General features: G+C 36.0%; 1 non-coding gene across 1 annotated transcript in view; it reads left to right on the top strand.

The window, feature by feature from the left end:
* LOC101525019 (uncharacterized) overlaps positions 1–19196 on the top strand; it is a 286890-nt gene extending 267694 nt beyond the window's left edge. The window contains exon 4 of the transcript XR_009246636.1: positions 18828–19196. This is a non-coding gene — a transcript (uncharacterized LOC101525019). The remainder of the gene's footprint in view (positions 1–18827) is intronic.
* The last annotated feature ends 261 nt before the right edge of the window (positions 19197–19457 follow it).

Below are 19457 nucleotides of genomic sequence, written 5' to 3' on the forward strand. Positions count from 1 at the left end.
CATCATTTGCCACAATGTATATGTATATAGGCATTTTTCCTCATGTGTTGCCAATAAAAAACAGAATTACTCAAAAATGTGTGTCTCATGATAATCTGATTTCTTCCACTGATTGATTTCATAATAAGGAAACATTGGGCATATGAAACAAGCAATTAGTTATATTCTATATATTATTTACTTTGAGAGAGAAAAATATTCTGTTGCTGAAATATTGGAAAATCATCATGATTTCCAGGGAGTCACCTGTGCCTCACACAACTGTGGTTGAGCATCAAAGTTAGATTCAGATAGATGTGACTTTGAATTATGACAGAGAAGAATCTCCAGTATGCAGATTCATTAATCTTTATTAAATTGAGTGTCCTCATCTATCAATAAATACGACACTTATTATATAGTTTTAAATAGATGCATTTTCTGGCATGGCAACCTAGTTGGTAAATCCTCGCCTTGCAACCTCCAGGAACCCACATGGGTGCCAGTTTTTGTCCCAGATGCTCCACTTCCCATCCAGCTCCCTGCTTAAGACCTGGGAAAGCAGTCGAGGTAAGCCCAAAGCCTTGGGACTGTACCCGTGTGGAGACCTGGAGGAGGCTCTGGGCTCCTGGCTTCAGATCAGCTCACTTAAGAGGAATGAACCAGCAGAAATAAGATTTTTCTTTCTCTTCTCTGTCTGTAAATCTATATTTTCAATCAAAAAATAAATAAATATTTTTTCTAATCAAAGATGTATTTATTCATTTAAAATGGGGAGAGAGAGAGAGAGAGATGAAGAGAAAGATAAAACTATCATCTGTAACTTCAGTCTCCAAATGGCCACAACAGCCAGGAGTGTACCAGGTCAGAGCCAGGAGCCAGTCACATCTTCCAGGTCTCCCGTATTCATTGCAAGGGCCCAGGGATTTGGGATATCTCCCACTGACTTCACGGGTGCATTATCAAAGCTTGGATCAGAAAAGGAAGAACTGAGACTTGAATTAGCACTCTATTATAAGATGCTAGCATTGCAAGCAGCGGTTTAACTTGCTTTGCTACAACACCAGCCCCCATATAAGTTTATTTTGAAGTTATTTATATAATCCATACAAAGTTTCTTGAAGAAAGTTCATGGAAAAGTGAAAGGTTTGTATTTTGGTACATGTTCGGCAACTACTGAGTATGCAAACAACTTTGCAACTCTCCTGGCATCTCATGTTTCAGTGGGGTTGCTGTACAATGCATTCTTTCAAAACCTCAAATGAATATACTAGGGAAAGGTAAAGATTAAATTTATCTTCTGTAGTTAGGAACGACCTCTCTGAAGAAGATACATTTGAGCTAATGTGTGCATTATAACAAAGATTCATTCCTGACAAGTAAAGGAGGATAAATACTCCAGGCAATCAAGAGTTTGTATAGAGGCCCAAGACCGCCTGGTATGTCTAAAAAAGAGAGAAATGCCCGGTGTGTCTCAAACTCAATGTTTGAAATGTAGGACAATGTGAGATGAAATTGAAGAAGAGGCTTAGGTCAACTGAATAAAATATTGGGTTTATATCAAGTGCCAAGATAAGGTCTTGATAGGATTACATGATGTTAATTGATTGCATTTAAAAATTAATTTCATTGTTGGTCATGTCAAAAGCCACGCATCAGATATAAATCATTAGTGTTTTTCCCTACAATGTGGCATTCCGTTCCTTGTTCTAACATCCATTCCTTTAGGAATGCTACACCTTTACTATTGTATGTCATTGGAAGGGTCCTTAAGTTTCCTCAGTCCAAGACTAAATCGAAAATAATTGAGGGTGTGATTTCAATTCTGAAATTCAAATGAAATTTGAAAATGTTTGTTTCAAATTGGAAATGTTTGTTGACAAATTATCTTGAATGCCCGGGTCCTAAAGTTTCTACTTCTTAGCCCTCTGCATAGTCCTCAGCATACTTCCCTTCAATGTTTCTGATGTGTTTTCACTACATATTCTTCAACTTCTCACAACTGAAGATACTTCAAGAGTACAGTGCACAAATCACTTAGAATACAGTAATACAAATTCTGATTAGCAGTAGAGGGGTACCAGAACTCAGACTTTCTTTCAGTCTTTATCACATTCATTTTTGTGTGTTTTTAAGTGGTTTTTGCCTGGCTATAAGCATTTACCCTGTATGTTTAACTTTTTGAATGGAATTAACTGAGGAGCTTATTATGGCAACATCTTTGCCTATAATGTTTGGCTTATGAAGCAGGACTCTGACTTCTTGATGCTTAAATTTCAGCATATCATTCCAGTATTATCTCAGGATAGTTATAAACACATGAAAGAAACTGTGCTCAACTGTTCAACATTTCTTTCATCAAAGTGAATGTTTTAGTGTGAGTGGCAGAGGATGTGAGTGCATGCAAATGCAGGTGTTGGTTAATTCTTGAAATAGTTTTAAGTAACAGAACTTAAAGCAGACAATTCTCATTATCTTAAGAAATGTGATTAAATGAGCTATCACGTATGCCATGAATTGGCAACTGCAAATCAAAATGTGTACAGTTATGATACTGTCATATAGCCCATACTATAATTCTGTACTGTAAAACTCCCTTTGTTGCTTGAAACCAGCTAAAAATTACTCCTGAGTTTCAGTGTCCTGCCATGATGAAACAGGGCTTTTCAACTTCAAGAAGTGAACAGAAGGCGAACAGATGTGTGGGAGAGTTGGCGGGTAAACAAAACACCCGTCTTAGTCTGAATTCAGAGTCCTCTATTGAATTGCGTTTTTGAGAGGAGACATTTTGAAGTTAATGAAGCTGCCATTCATGGACAGAGTTGTTGGGATCTCCTCATTAAGCTATGCTATACAAAACTACCTCTGCCTTTTTTGTTTATGTGCCCTGTGCCAAGAGTTGCCTTCCCCAGTCCATCCCTAGAGGACATTGATAAACTCAACACCAAAAGGGATTTGGTTGTTTGACCAACTCATAAGTAAGTCATATGTTGAATAATTTTACTCCTCTAGGGCATAGGTGCAGCATACACATCTGGAAAAATAATTATCTGCTAAAATTGTCACCAATTATGTGTGCTAACTGCAGCACCATTCATAGTTTGTGCAGTTACACAGGTGTCTCATTAAGATTTAAATATTGGGATTGACAGAAACAATTATCATTTCCCTTAAATTTGCAGGAACATGCATTTCAGTAATTGAGGATTGGACTGGAGCTTGGGGATCTGAATGTTAACTTCTGGCTCACACGATAATAAGATATGTGACTTCCAGTCAATTGCTTAATCTCACTGCCTTCTTTAAAATGATGGAGCTATGCCACATGATCCTCAAAAATGATAATTATTTTCCAATGCAAAACAATGATGACTGACGTGTGTGGAATTATTCCTGCCACTGCAGGAACACTATAGAATTTTTGTCACTCCAAAATTTGCTTCAAGTTCTGACATCATCAGTTTTCTTTTCTCATTTTTATTTCCTAGAGACTGCTGTTCTGTTCTCTGTTTATGTAGTGTGGCCTTTTCCAAGTGTGCTATAACAAGGATCTTACAGTATGTCACATTTTCCTTTTCATTTGATATAGTATATTTGAGATTCACCCCAATTTCTACTGTCAAAACTTACTTCCTCATATTGCTGAGTTGAGATTGTGGTATCAGAATAATAATTGCCTGTCCCACAGATATCAACACCATAACTCCTGCACTTATATATTTAAATATTTTTATTTATTTATTCACTTATTTATTTTTAAAAATCAGATCTACAGAACGAAGGAGAGATATAAAGAAAAATCTTGGGTCTATTGGTTCACTCTCCAGATGGCCACAATGACCAGGAGCCAGGAGCTTCTTCCAGGTCTCCCTTGCAGGTACAGGGCTTCGGGCTGTCCTTGACTGTCCTCCTAGGCCATAATCAGGAAGTGAAAGGGAAGTGGAACAGCCAGGACATGAACCGGCACCCAAATGGGATCCTGGCTTGTACCATGTGAGGACCCTCAACACTAGGCTACAGCGGTAGTTTATGGACTTGCGTATTTTATTTGAGATGGTAAGAGTAATTTTGCAGATATAATTATCCTGAATTATCTGAGTGGGTCTGGTGTAATTGTTCAAGTCCTCCCAAAAAGAGAATCTTTCCCATCTTTAGTAAAAAAAAAAAAAAAAGAAAAAAGAAAAAAAAAAAAGAAAGAGAGATATACAAGGAAGGCAAGTGTCATATTCTATTGCTAACAGTTACAAGTAGTATGATTTTCCACATGATTCGACCACTCTGAACTTGTTAATAAGAATATCCAACTTCAAAAATCATTGTGATTAGCTGACCCAAAGATTAAGGTATAATATACATTCTACAGACATTAATTTCCTTCCACAAAACAGAAATTTTGAGATAGAAAAGCAGCATATGCTCATGAGTAAATCAATAATGTAAACAGAAATGTGTATGATTTTGATGTTCATGATCTGCACCGTGCTTTTTTAAGTGCTTACTTAAAATACAAGCATTCTTATTCAACTTCTAAGTGCCCAAGAGAAATAATGAAATTAAAGGAATTTTTTCTTTGCATCTGTTACATTTTGTAAGGTTAGAAGTTCCTGAAGCTATTGTTATTCTAAAAGTTATTGTGGTTCCATTTGTGATACAAATTAGTTGGATTGTAGCCTCATAATAACTCAACGAATCTTGCAAGGATGTGAAGAGTCTAGTGGGATAATACCTATGTGATACCCAGATGCCTGTGTGGAACTGAATTCATTATTGTGTTTCTTGCAAGTGGCCTTTTGATATGACTGGCTGTCCAAATGTCTCATGCTACCTCTTCCTCTCTTCTTGTTTTGATATTCATAGTTCAAAGGCTGGAACTAGATTTTACTGGACTGCATTATTGAGGCTCCAAACATTGGCGAACATTAAGTGTGACTTAAATTAGCAGGGAGCCTTTGAACATTACTATCACTGGCATAGTTAGCTATTCTGGGACTGCAAGTGCATTATACAGTATCCTATTTCTGCCATCGACCTACTTTTATGTGAATGAGAACAGCATAATGGGGAGGAGGCAAATAAAATTAGTGCATGTTGCAAACATCTTTTTTTTTTAAATTACATTCTGGCTTGGAATAATGATATGAGAGTTGAATCAATTAACTTTCAGCACCACAATGTTCAATTCACTTTACCGTAGAATGCTCATACCCTAAATCAAAGTTATTTCATCCAGATTAGCTCTACTTTTGCATATTTTGCTTCTAAATGATGATCTGGATGGCTTTACTAACAAAATTAAGCTACAAATAATGCTTAATGTAAAGTAAAATATTTTCCTCTCACTTTACAAGATTGTTATCTCTTATTGTTATGGCTGCTACATCCAGATTAGGGAGGAAGGTCCTTGTCAACAAAAACATCTGTACTTCTCCAAACCAAGATAAATAAGCTAAAGTCAATCTGGAATTTTGATATTCTCAGATAAGCATACCTCTCTCTTTTGATAAATATATGTGTGACAAGATGCATGGTCTGATTAACATTTAAAATACATGCCTCAAGAATTCTTGAGCTGGAACAGGTGTTTGACCGAATGGAAACGAGACCTTTATTCCACTGAGGAGTGCCTGGGTTCAACTCCCACTCCAGCTTCTGAATCCATCCTTCCACCAGTGTAGACCTTGGCAGACAGCAGTGATAACTCATGTAACTGGTTTCCTGAGGGACAGCTGGACTGTGTTTCTTCCTGTTTGTCAGTCAAATAAATATGTTTTTAAAGCAAAGAATAGCTGAGTTGAATCTGCAGAGTTCAAAACCTACACAACATTTTAAAATAATGAAAATGCAAAAAGATAGTAAAGCATGTGCTCTTGGAGTTTTACAATTTTGGGGAAACAGCATCTTCAGCAGATTATCCTTAGGTATACATGCTGTCATGGCATAGCTAACACAGTGAAGAAATGTTAAAATCAGTGAAAGAAAATCAGCAGAGATCCTTCTGGACCCTGAAGAAATGGAAGAAAAAAACGGGGTGGGGAGTATGTAAGAATCCTCCTGTTACTTCCTTCTTATCTTTTAGGTGACTGATTAAATATTTATCTGGAAAACCTTCCTTGATTTTTCAATGTAGATTATATATCCTTCTCCATACCCTTTCATATAGTGTCTTTAAGTGAGTGAGTGAGTGTGTGTGTGCTTGTATGTGTGTGTCTTTGTGTGTGTGAGTGTGTGTTCTATTTTGTTGGGGTCACTATAAGCACACAAAAAATGTGGGGTATTTGGTAGACTTCTGTATTATGGTTTTTTACGTGAATTTTTTCCACGTTGAGATACCACTTTTTGATAACTTGCTTGACATTCTAACATACTCAATTTTATATTGTGAATTTTTTTTGCATAGCTCACTGTAAAATCACATCAGAATAATAGAAAGTTACAATTTCTCAAGTTAGATATATAATTCTTTATAGGCTGCTTTCTACCTGTTTGTCCTAACTCTTGTATTCATCTTTTGTCTTCAAAAGATAGAATCAATATCTTATTAGTTTTTAATTCTCTTGACTTTTGACAACTTAGAAACAATAGATTATAAATTTTAACATAAACATTAAAATGATTTCTTATTTATTCTGGCTCTCCATATGTGTTACACTGTGTATGTATAAAAATTTTTATGTTTCTACTATTTTCAAAATCTCTATGTACATTTTATATAATAATTTAAAAATTACTTTTGTCTCTGACATTTATTGGATGCTTTTATATGCTAAATATTCCATAAATGATCAATCTTAATATGTATATACATGATAATCTCATAAAATGAGAAATATTACTATATATTATCATCTGTATTTACAGATGAAGAAGTTGAGACAAAGAAAGGTTTAGAAACTTGGCCAACAATCACATAGGTAAGTGGTAAGGAATACAAAACTTTTTTAAATGATCAGATCATGCATAGATGAGGTCATGGTGTTTTATTAGTTAACTCTAGGGGTACTCTGAGCACTCTGAATACTCCACTGGGAAAACGTTTGAGATGATCAGGGTCATCAAGTAATCCCAGCAATACTTGCTCAACCCATCTTATGAATTATTTTTCTTATATTTAAGCAACATGACTAATATCCTTTTAAAATTATATTTTAAAAAGTTCATTTCCCTTCCAAAAGAAAATACATCTGGTCACATTCAGCAAAAAGGTTAGGCAGAGAGTACAAACTCAGATGTGAAAATGTGTCCTATGAAGAGGCACATTACATCAGGTTAACAGCATACCTCTCTGTGGATTCCTGTTTCTATCATCAGTGATTGTTTTTTAGCTTATTAGAACTGCATAAATTAATCTGTTCTTTTGCTGTCTTTATATGTCTTAATCTTTGTCACCATAAGTTAGATTTTAAATATTCTGTTACATGGGACAGCCAAAGATCAAAGGACTGAAGAACATGGATGTATGATGATCATGAGGAACAGCCCAGCTAGACAAAGTGCTTTGAAGAAACCACTTCATCTTTTAGGGTGTCTGTTTAGCTGTAAAAATAGAAGTCTTTTGAGCACAGAAAGCACTGAATCATTTCTTGAGCAAGTAATGGAAGGAGGGAACGGAAGAGTGAGACTGTGTGACTCAATTCCTTTTCTACTCTAAAGTTCAATGACCCTGACATCTATAACTTTGCCTAATTCCAAGTCAGGAAATTGGAGGATTCAGTGATCAACTTTTTCTGCTTCCTTGAGCCCTGGATCCAGTTACCTTCAAGTACCGCATTTCATGCTACATCCATATTACAGGATTTATAAAGAATAAAAGCAATTCTTTATGTTCACAGTGTTTGAAATCTTCTTACCTAATCTCGCTATTCATATGGTAAAGATTTTAAATGCCAGGTGTTTAATTGCACACACAAAGTCCCATCAAGGTGATTGATAAAGTGGATAGATTTTATCGTTAATATTTATTGACACTGCTTACGTTTTCCTACTTTCAGTTTGCATCAGGGAAGTAGTTTGTTACTTGACACAAATTTCATGGAAAACTTGAACCTGAGAAGTGACTTTCTTCAAAACATAAATTGAGACGGAATATGTTTCAAGGTGATTCTGAAAGTATCCAGACCTTGTTCTTAGGCTGTCTTTAAGGGAATAGTTACAATGATGGCCAGACTTCAGTTTCATTCTAGAGGAAATTATGATCATCATTGAAGGTTTCCAAAGTTTAGTCTTTGACTTAACCGTAGACTGTAGAACCACGGCTTAGCAAAAACTTTCACACGTACACATATACATATACATTGCCCTTTTGACAGATTTATTTTTCCACTAGGAACCAAAATAATTTTTCTGGCTCTATCACAAATTGTGTCTAAGATCCTGATTGTATAAACAGAAGTCCAGACTCTCCATTATGAAATACTTCTCTGAGTGTTTTTTGTGTTAAATTCATCCTCTTGAAATGATTCAATTTCCTAGTTTAGTAAGGCTTCCAGATGTAATGATGTATTAGCCAAGGAAATGGATCCTCTCAGTTGTAATTACATGGTCTCATTAGGAAACCGTGCAGTAGGAAATCAGTGATGAACTCATTCAGCATAGCTTCTTCATCAGTCGTTGGAGCAGGTGTCACGATTATTCTCTGTTGGTATTTTGCTTGCTACATGGAGTGTGAGTTAATTTATGTGAAAAACTGAGATGATGTATCTGTGTTAGATCCTATATGTTTTGTTGGGTTTTGAGGCATTACGTATAAAATGTAGCTTCCTTTCAATCGTTAAAAGCAAAAAATCTTAGCTCTTTTTTTGAGATACAGCAGATCTCTTATTAAATGAACAGACAGGGAGTGATTTCTTCTATTGTGGATATTCCTATGGGAGCAGAATAATGTAAGCAATTATTTCAAATGGAAACAGTAACTTTCATAGGCCACTCATGAGTTTATTTCATATTAACATGCACTAATAAAACTATTAAACATTCTCAAAATTATGGTAATTGTATTGTGTCCTTTGTAGAGGCAGAAATGCATTTCTAGTGAAACAGAGAGAGGAACTTATTTGAGATAACCTAATGATATTATAAACATTACAACTCACAAGTCAGCCTAAAAAACTATCACACTGCATAGTACTAACATTCTCTTATTAACCTCCTCTGCAAAATTACTGTTCATTTCAAAATTTAATTCACAATCATGCACTTTAATTTTTCTCTTTAGAATTTGTCATTTAATTTTCATAAAACGTTTCCTCCTTTTCTTAAACTGCACTCTAACATTCACTTTTCCTTTAAACCGTAGGGAAATAATTCACAACCTAAAAAAAAAATGTATGCAAATGGTCTTGAGTTTATGTCAAAATTCTATTTCAGACAGCTAAGCTATTCTATTCTGTTATTATCAGGATATTTTCAAAGAAAAAAAAGATTGGTTAGATGATTATTATTACCTGAATAGAGGACAAAACAATATCCAGCTAAGGAACATAGATTCCGGACTATCACTAATTAGTAATAGTTGTTTTCGGGAGGGACCTGTGAGTAGAGTTCATTTGAAATTGCTTGAACATCTTACTAGTATTGTCAGTTTCTTTTGAGACAAAGGATGTATATCTCAAAAAAATTCTTTTCTTGATTACATTTGGTACACATTTTCCTTGTAGATTACTGCAAATTGAACACTATCTTCAAAGATATGGTCAATAAAATTTTATACCTACATTCCATCTGCTTTTAAAATCAACTCCATTTAACTATGATTGACACATTCTAAACTGCAGATACTTAGAGTGTGCAATTTTTCATATGTTAATGTATCATGTACATGTGGAACCATCCAAGTCAAGGTAATGAATATATTTATTAACACATCAAGTGGTGTTGGATGCTTTTGAAACTTTTTCATACTCTCCCCAATCTTAGGCAAAGAGTGAATTCATTTTGCCAAAAGAATTAATTTGAATTTTTTTTCTCTAGAGTTTTCAATAAATATAGTTAAGAAGACCTTTGCTTGACAAAGATATAAAACATAGTTTGAGTAAGCAGTATTAATGGCCATATTGTTTCACAGACATTTTCATTTTGACTTTGCGTCCCAATTCTTTTTCCGCTAGTTTTAGGTTCTCACATATAAGGGAAAACATCTGACTGGCTTCTTTGCTTCAATATATTGTCCTCCAGATGCAAACATTTTTATGCAAATGATATATTTTTATTTTTTATGGCTGAATAATATTCCACGTGTATGCATGTCTATAAACCACATTTTCATCGTTCATTTTATAATGGACACTTTGAGTGATAAGATGTTTTGACTATTGTCATACATACCTGTGAGGACTGTAGAGTCATAAGGCATATTTACTTTCACTTTTTTAAAGATTTATTTATTTTTATTGGAAAGTCAGATATGCAGAAAGGAGGAGAGACAGAGAGGAAGATTTTCTGTCCAATGATTCACTCCCCAGGTGACTGAAATGGCCAGAGCTGTGCTGATCCAAAGCCGGGAACCAAGAGCCTCTTCTGGGTCTCCCATGCAGTGCAGGGTCCCAAGGCTTTGGGCCGTCCTCGACTGCTATCCCAGGCTACAAGTAGGGAACTGGGTGGACTGTGTGGATGTCAGGATTAGAATCGACATCCATAGGCTACTGACCTGGGCGCAGGCACATTTACTTTTTTTTTTTTTTTAACCTGCAAGCTCTCCCACAGTGGCTGCATAGTGTATATTCCCATCCACAGCATGTGAGTGTTCCCTTTTCTTCACCTCCTTGCAGGACTAGTTACCTCTGTCTGCTAGATAATAGCCACTCGTAGGTGATAGCTTATTTTTTTATTTATACTTATTGATTTAGTCATGTATGGGTTCAGGTTTATATATTCATATAAACACTTTTTAGAACATGATGATGCTTTCCACCCTTACATCCACCTCCTACTTTTGCTTCCATACTCTCTCCCTTTTTTTTATTTTTGGAATGTTATTGTCTGGATTTGCATTTTCTGATGACGAGTGATGGTATGCATTTTTCAATGCATTTGTTGGCCACTTATATTTCTTTTTTTGAGAAGTGCTGTCTATTATAGTGCTTTGTCCATTTCCTAAGTGATGGCTTTACGTATCTTCTGTATAATAGGGATGATGCAACGGGTTGCTTTGTGAAGTTTGTCTTTTGTTTTGGCTATCCAGAAGCCAACACATTCCTCTTCCTATTGGTTCCCTGATGTTTATTAGAAAAACAGGATGAAAGTTGCTGTAGAGAATAAGCTTGTGCAGGAGGGAAGGTCTCCTCTGCTGCTGTCTGGGAATGAAAGCTCCTGGATGTGTCCTAAACACCACCAATTTCTCCTAAAAATGAAAGCTTGAAAGAGTGATAAAAAGGTTTTAGGACGTAAGTATGTAAGTTGTTTCTCAGTGTAATAATAAAGTGAAATGTGGTGGTCAGTGGAGAGGAAACAATAGAAATAGATAAGAATGGTTGACCTGGGATTATTCTTGAAGTAAAAAAGTGCTAATCGATAGAACAGAAAACATGTAGAGCACAGTTTATGGAATGGCACTCTTGTGTAGTAGACTAAGTGTCATCATCCCACAAAGGCCCAGCTGCACTACTTCAAATCCTGCTTATGATCTGGAGAAAGAGTAGAACATGGCTGAAGTCCTTGGGACCCTGCACTCATGAGGGAGACCTAGAAGAACCTCAAGGCTCCTGGCTGCAGATCGGCTCATCTCTGACCATTGTGGTCATTGGAAGATGATCCAGTAGATAGAAGGTCTTTCTTTGTGTCTTTTCTTCTCTCTTTCTGTAAAATCTGCCTTTCAAATAAAAGAAATTAAATTTGAGAGCATTTATTATTCCAGGAAGTATGTGTTCTAGGCAATCAAGCTATGACAAATTTAAAGCACAATTCTCCCGTTTTTGTGTTTCGACCTTACAATCTACTTATTCTTTTGGACCCTAAGTCTACACAGTCATGGAGTGGAAGCAATACATGTCTTCCAGGCTTGTGGTTGAGATTGAAGGATGACAGAAGTGTGACACATCTAGCATGCCAGATTCATTATCAGGGGTCACTTTCAAATAATTGTAATTTTGTCATCTTTCTCCTTTTACAATACTGTATGACCCCCTGAAACCTACTGCTACCCTCCTGCTGAAGGAGATGGAAGTCCCAAATATACTAACTGTATCCAATTGGAAAGTTATAGTGCTGTCAAAATCATGTGGTTGTACTACACTGGTTACCTTTTAATGAAATACAAGCCATGAGCAGGCCACTCCATGAGGGCACAAGTCACAAAGCCTCTCAGGAAGATTTTGTGTACCTTGAATGTTAAATTAAGTTCTTAAATAGTACATGGAAAAATTATGATAACTTCAGATATTCGAAAGGGTTTTTTTATTTGTTTTTTTTTTAAAAGAATTGATGCACTAATAGAACCATTTTCCAAAATATGTCAACTCACTTGAAATTAAAGGAAAATAAATGCTACAAACAATTACAGAAAAATACTGAGAAATTTGAAAAATCAAGCCTTATTTAAGTGTTTTGAAATATATATATACACAGACACATATATCTATACACACACACACATTTGTGTGTGTGTGTGATTTTTGGTTTTTCGTTTGTTTTTTTAGAAGTCAGATTTTACAGAAAGAGTAGAGAAGGTCTTCCATCTACTGGTTCACTTCCCAAATGGCCACAATGACTGAAGCTATGCTGATGTAAAGCTAGGATCCAGAAGCTTCCTTCAGGTCTCCCATGTGGGTGCAAAACTCAAGGACTTAGGCTGTCCTTTCTTGCTTTCCCAGGACATATGCAGAGAGCTAAATCAGAAGTGGGGCAGCTGGACCATGAACCAGTGCCCATATGGGATGTCAGCATCACAGGGCAGAGGATTAGCCAGCTGTCCCAACACTGGCCCCAATAAAAGTGTTTTCTAAACATTGGTGAGCTAAAGTGCAGTCTGGGGAGCTATCTTTCTCATAATCTTAAAGCTTGTTTCAAAAATGCTGATTAATTCTGGGACACTGCCCAACAACTCATTATTAACCACACTGTGTTAATTTTGATGAGCTAAACCAGAAATTGTTGGTTTTTCTCATTAAAAAGGATTCTTAGAGGGCAGTTTTCAACTGCTGTGGATTTCGCCTAAAAGCAGGGAATTTAAACCTATATCTAAACAGCAGCAAACGATGAGTTCTCAATAGCGCTACTCATGATTTAATATAATCACAGTCTTTGTCACAATATATCAACGTATTTGTTTCCTTAGCTATACATTTTGGAGGGAATAAATGAAGATAGAAAAAGGAGACTCAGAAAGAAGGAAAGAGGAAGGAAAGAAATTATCTGTTAGTTTTCAAAAATTAAGCTTATTTAAGGTCATGTACTGAGGGCCCAGCGTGGTGGCCTAGCGGATAAAGTCCTCACCTTGAACCTGCCATGATCCCATATGGGCACCAGTTCTGGTCCCGGCAGCTCCACTTCCCATCCAGCTCCCTGCTTGTGGCCTGGGAAAGCAGTGGAGGACGGATCCTGCATCCATGTGGGAGACCTGGGGGGTTCCTGGATCCTTGCTTCAGATCGGCGCAGCACTGGCCGTTGTAGTTATTTGGGGAGTGAATCATCAAAGGGAAAATCTTCCTCTCTGTCTCTCCTCCTCTCTGTGTATCTGACTTTGCAATAAAAAAATAAATAAATCTTTAAAAATATCATGTACTGAAAAATTCTGTTGTTGATTTAGCTAACATCTTTCTGAAACAAGAACCTACTCAAAGCATACTGTTTTTTTTTTTCCTAATCAAGTGAATTGGAAATCTATAAATTTGTTTGGATGCCTGGCTGAATAAGCTGTATAAAAATTGTTGTATTTGACAGACAGGGGTGTCATGAGCTTTGGTACTCATTCAAATCCTAATGTGGTCAGCATGACCTATAACATATCAGCTTATCTCTCTGACACTGAGGTCTTCATCTGTAGACTGACCAAACCTCTGAGATCTACTCTATTATATTCTAGAAATACTTGATATTACAGTGCTGCTAAGTCCATTGGAATCCTAGCTCCATTTAAAAAATCTCCTTGTCCACGGACATGTAACTTAACCTTCTGATCCTTATTTTCATCATTATAAAGTGACATTGTTACAGCATTTGCTTCACAAAATTTTTCATAAAATTCAGTGAAAAACTTTGTATCAAATAGATAATGACTTGCACTTAAAAGTGTCTGTGATTGTTGAGGATGTCTGCCTGCTGGCAAAGGATCAGTAACCTTTACAGAGTGAATAAAGAAAAAGGAAAATAATTTGGAGGAAAAAAAATTTATGACTAAAAACAGTTAAAGCATTTTATTTTCCAAAAATTGCTGATTAGAAATGAACAGACCCAAAATTCCTAAAAAAGGAAGTCTCATAAATTTGACCATTGTAAATCGACCTATTTTTGCACTTTAGGATTATATTTTGGTGATTGGAAAATGAAGGACACAGTGTAAAATTTAGGAAATGTACTGACCTCACAGAATCGTGAGCATATTTTTAGGTCCATTGGCTATTCACATCTGTGCACCATGCTTGCCTGCACAGTGAGGATGAAACGCATCATGGAGATAGCATTGAAAGAACAAAGAGTCAACAAGTAGAAATCAATACCCTATAAAATGAATCCCCAAGTGCTGAGGGAGGGGATCCTTTGGAAAGTTTTCTTCAAATAAATTAGTTAGACTGAAAGGGTAGTAGTGGTGTGCCTAAGGAAAGGAATGGACTACACAGCTCAATCTCAAACCACTTAAGGTGAGACCAGAAACAAAAGAAAGGGCTGGGTGTCTGGGTATGCGCAAGCACTTAAAAAGTTCACAGAAATTTGAATTAAATAAGTGCATTATGGCACCAGGGAAAATTCAGATCCTTCAGCTGTATTTCATATGCACATTTCCCATGAGCTTTTGAAGACCACCCATATGTTCAAATGTATTCTCTGTTTTTCAAATTTTACTTTGGTATTACTTTAATTACCAGAAAATATGTCTGTGTAAGGTTTTATTTATATTTATTTGAAAGGTAGAGTTACAGAGAGAAGGAGAGACAGAAAGAGATCTTCTAACTGATGGTATACTCCCCAAAGAACCACACAGATTGAAACTGAACCGACATAAAGCAAGGAGCTTCTTTCCAAGTTTCTCACATGGGTATAGGGACTTGAGCAATCCTCTGATGCTTTCTTGGGCCTTGGGTGATCCTCTGCTGTCTTCCCAGGCCACAAGCAGGGAACTGGACTAGAACTGGAGTGGTTGGGATAGGAATCAGCGCCCACATGATGGGATCCCCATGTGTGCAAGGCAAGGATTTAGGCACTGAGCCATCATGCTGGGCCCAAGATTCACATTTTAAAAAGGCTTATTTTCAGACTGCTTATTCTAGTAATAAGCAGAGGCCATATATATATATATATATATATATATATATATATATATATATATATGATAAAAACCAGAGAAATAGTAAATCTTCTGGAGATTTTAGAAAAAATCACTTCCCAAGAGAACTGTAATAATCGTCCTTAACTTTTGTCTTTTTAAATTATTTTCTCAGTAATTATCTGGAGAGAGACTAGTGGAAAATCATTTTAAGCACATTTTCTCATGATGAAATCTGTTGGGATATCCTTTCACATCTTCCTCGTGGAATTAAACAAACACTTCATGGACTTCTTTTTATGACAATACATCCATTTAATTATTTATATGTATACCTGTGCATATGTGTTTGCATCTTTTTTTTTAGTATTTTCTAAAGATTTATTTATTTTTACTGGAAAGTCAGATTTACAGAGAGAAGGTGAGACAGAGAGAAAGATGTTCCATCTATTGGTTCATTCCCCAAGTGGCCACAGTGGCCAGAATTGAGCTGATTCAAAGTCAAGAGCCAGGAGCTGCTTCTGGGTCTTCCAGTCAGGTGCAGGGCCCAAGGCTTTTGGCCGTACTTGACTGCTTTCCCAGGCCACAAGCAGGGAGCTGGATGGGAAGTGGAGAAGCAGGACACAAACCGGTGTCCATGTGGGATCCTGGTGCATGCAAGGTGAGTACTTTAGTCACTAGGCTATCGATCTGCACTCTTGTGTATAATTTTTGAGGAAACAAATGTAACAATAACACAAAAGGAAAATTGTAATGCAGTTTGTATTTGCCTGGTCCTTCCTACACACAAGAACAGCTAATTTGGTTGTGATATACACCTCACAAGGATCTAGTTTATTCTATGAACAGCAGTTATATTAAATGCTAGAAATGTTAATAAAACATTAAAACTTAATTGACTGGATTTCCAGGGCCATTTTAACTCAGATTAATTAGTTCATATAAGGCATACAAGGTCATTCAAAACCATGAACCCAGTAGAAACCTCACATGTTTCATCTATGTAAATTGAAACCAGTATTATAGATTTCCCTTGGTTTAAAGTATTGTACTCACTTGACAAATTCTGTACAATTGCCTGGTCTGATCACATAGCTTTATCTGTTATAAAACAAGGATAATTTTTGTGGTTTGATCCAATGTTCCTGAATAGAATGCATGATAATCTTTTCATGGGGAAAGTATTTTTTTTTATTTTGTACCTGTAGCACTGAAGCCCATACTAGAACAAGATGTGTGACCATATACAACTTGTAGAATGAATAAGTGTGTTAAAAATAAATCAATAATCAATAGTCAATAGAAAATCACTACTGAAAAAATAAATACAAAAAGATTAACCCCCTTCTGAGAAGAGCCCAATTGCACAATTTCCTTGTGAAAGAAAGTCATTTTATAAAGCAAACAGGTATTATGGCTTATTTCCCTTTTTTGTGAAGATTACAGAAACAACATGTGTGAATTGGCATTAGGTCACTGTTGGGCACTTCCAAAGCCATCAGCTTTCAAAAGTTCCTCCATTCAAAGCCAATTTTGTAGCTTTGGAGTTATGTTCATAAACATTTCTCTGTCAACCATTCCCCCTACATATGGCTTCTTCCAATACACAGCATTGTCCTCAAGGAAATAGAAAAGCATTAAAACTCATGGAAACAGTTTTGCTTTACAAAACAATTGATTTGATGATTTTTTAGAATAAACTCAAAAAAAATAAGAAGTAGAAACATTTTTGGCATGAATAAAATAATTTGCATATAGAAGTTACCTGAAGTATTGAGTCATTAAAAACAGAGCTTAGATCAACACATTTGAAGATGTCAGCCTTGCGTAGGGGGCAGTTGTCTGGCCTATCGATTAAGATAGATGACTCTTGTGGAAGAGTAGATGGTTCAGTTTTGTCGCTGACTCACGACTCTAGCTTGCCACAAAACAGCAATGATGACTCAGTTGAGTTCTTGCCATCCCTGTAGGAGATTCTGATTATCTTCTTAACTCATGGCTGTTTTCAACATTTGGAGAATGAACCAGTAGATTTTCATTCTTTCTCTCTCTTATAAATTTTAAAAGTAACAGAAAAAAAAGCTGTGGAAGTGTGTGAGAATTTCTGTAAGCCTGGTACTTATTGGTGCAAGTCTGGTGCATATTTGTGTCACTAACAGCATCAACATCATATTTAGGATGTATTTAGGATAGAGACATGAATCTCTCTTTAGGATTTATTATGAAATGTTGCATGCTAGTACAAAAAAAATGTGCTTGACCATTTGATTCTGGCTAACTGTCCTGCTTACTGAAATGGTGCAATGATATCATGGTGCCTTTTAATGGAGTCTCCAAAACCTCTGGGGATATGTCAGTCTCTAATCCCAGTTGCATGTGTGTTTGCCATTTTGTGACTTGTTAAAATAATTTTTTGTATCTATGCCCATAAATCTGCAAAACATATTCATTCATGTGTCTCCCTAAAGGCTGGCAATAATTTCTTAGCCCTTTCTTACACTGTATTACGTAGAAAATAATATTATGGTTATTGCAGGAAAAATAATCTAGTGCTTATTAGAAACTACACTGGTAATACTACTAAGAAATTCTGTTTATCACTATCTTTCTAGCCAAATTTCTATTCAACAGAGTTGTTTGTGTGACTGGAACCAGTGCAGTGACAGTTGTTGCCTTTGCATAGTTTTCACTGTAACTGAAAGTCAAACATGCTAATGAAATCGAAACATTATATTGACTCGTACAGATGTAAGTAAACAGGTGAACTATTAAACATGTGGTAGATTGCTCCCAAATTAGTTACTTAATTATTTAACTACTACTTATTTGTGTACATGCTCTGGCCTTTACGTTTCATGCTTGTTACCACCTTAAAATCTGTATTTTGATGTAATTGTGGCTGCTGATTTTACAGTCTTTCTTATATGGTTCCCAAAGGTATTTATCATACAAAATCTTCTAAAGATAACTCAGTTTTGATATAGAAATGATGGTGTTGACCAGCCTGTCCAGAAAGAAAGTTGTCCTTTGTTCACTCTAACATGATAAACCTGAGGTAGCAACTGATTAGTTTTATCGATTGCATCCCCACTTCCCACCTAACTCCAATTTTAAAACAAGGCTTTGAGTACTGTGAGAGGTCACCTACATGCATGAGAAGAGGGATATGCTATAATAAATGTCATTTAATATCAATAGTGTTTATTTTAATGAGTTTAAGTAAATCAATAATAACTTGATGAAAAGAATTCATTCTGCCAAAGCATCTTCTGTAGGGAAGTCTTCCAGGTTAATGTTACCAGCATTGTTAGAGGTATTTATTGGTCCTGAAACATAACTTTATGAACCTCTATTGACTCAGTAGTAATACCTCCTGCACCTAAGACTTGGCTCAGTATGTTTTAATTATAATGTAGAAATATATCATTTTTTGCAGGTTTCTTTCAAGCAATTGGCTTGTGGAACTCTGAGAGATGCTGCCAGCTATGATATGTTGGAAGGATCATGATCAGCTGTCCAGTTTAGATTTCACCCAGTGGCCAAGATCGTTGCAGAGCAGACAGCAAGGGTTGGATTTTTAAGAAGAGTAAACCAGGTAAGATTTGGGAGATATATCTGATCATGTATCACTTACTCTATGAGTTTTAATGTACAGTCAACATGTATTGGACAACATATAGCATATCTGTTTATTTCCTAAATCCATTGAACAGATTGTTGAAGAATTGGGTTCTCCAGGAACCAAGATCGTGTGTACAGTAACAGTTAATCCTTTTTCTCAAGAGGAAAGAGAGGCTACCATAAGAGACACATTAAGCAGGCATAAGAACACTGTAGATACTACTTCAGGGTCATAGCCTAAAATGTGAAAGCTGTTGATGGTTTCCTGCTTCAGTAACTACTGTGAACGCTAATGAAATAAACAGTGGTAGCTATGAAGCTGCAATGGGAAAGGGGTAGTCTCATAGCATTTATATTTATATGAATAATAGTTAATGAAATATAATATGAAGCATACACTTTAATGTTGCTCCAATTTGGAAGATTATGCAATTATTTTGACTTT

This window comes from Ochotona princeps, chromosome 14 (assembly GCF_030435755.1).
Source record: "Ochotona princeps isolate mOchPri1 chromosome 14, mOchPri1.hap1, whole genome shotgun sequence".
In the NCBI taxonomy this organism is placed as follows: Eukaryota; Metazoa; Chordata; class Mammalia; order Lagomorpha; family Ochotonidae; genus Ochotona; species Ochotona princeps.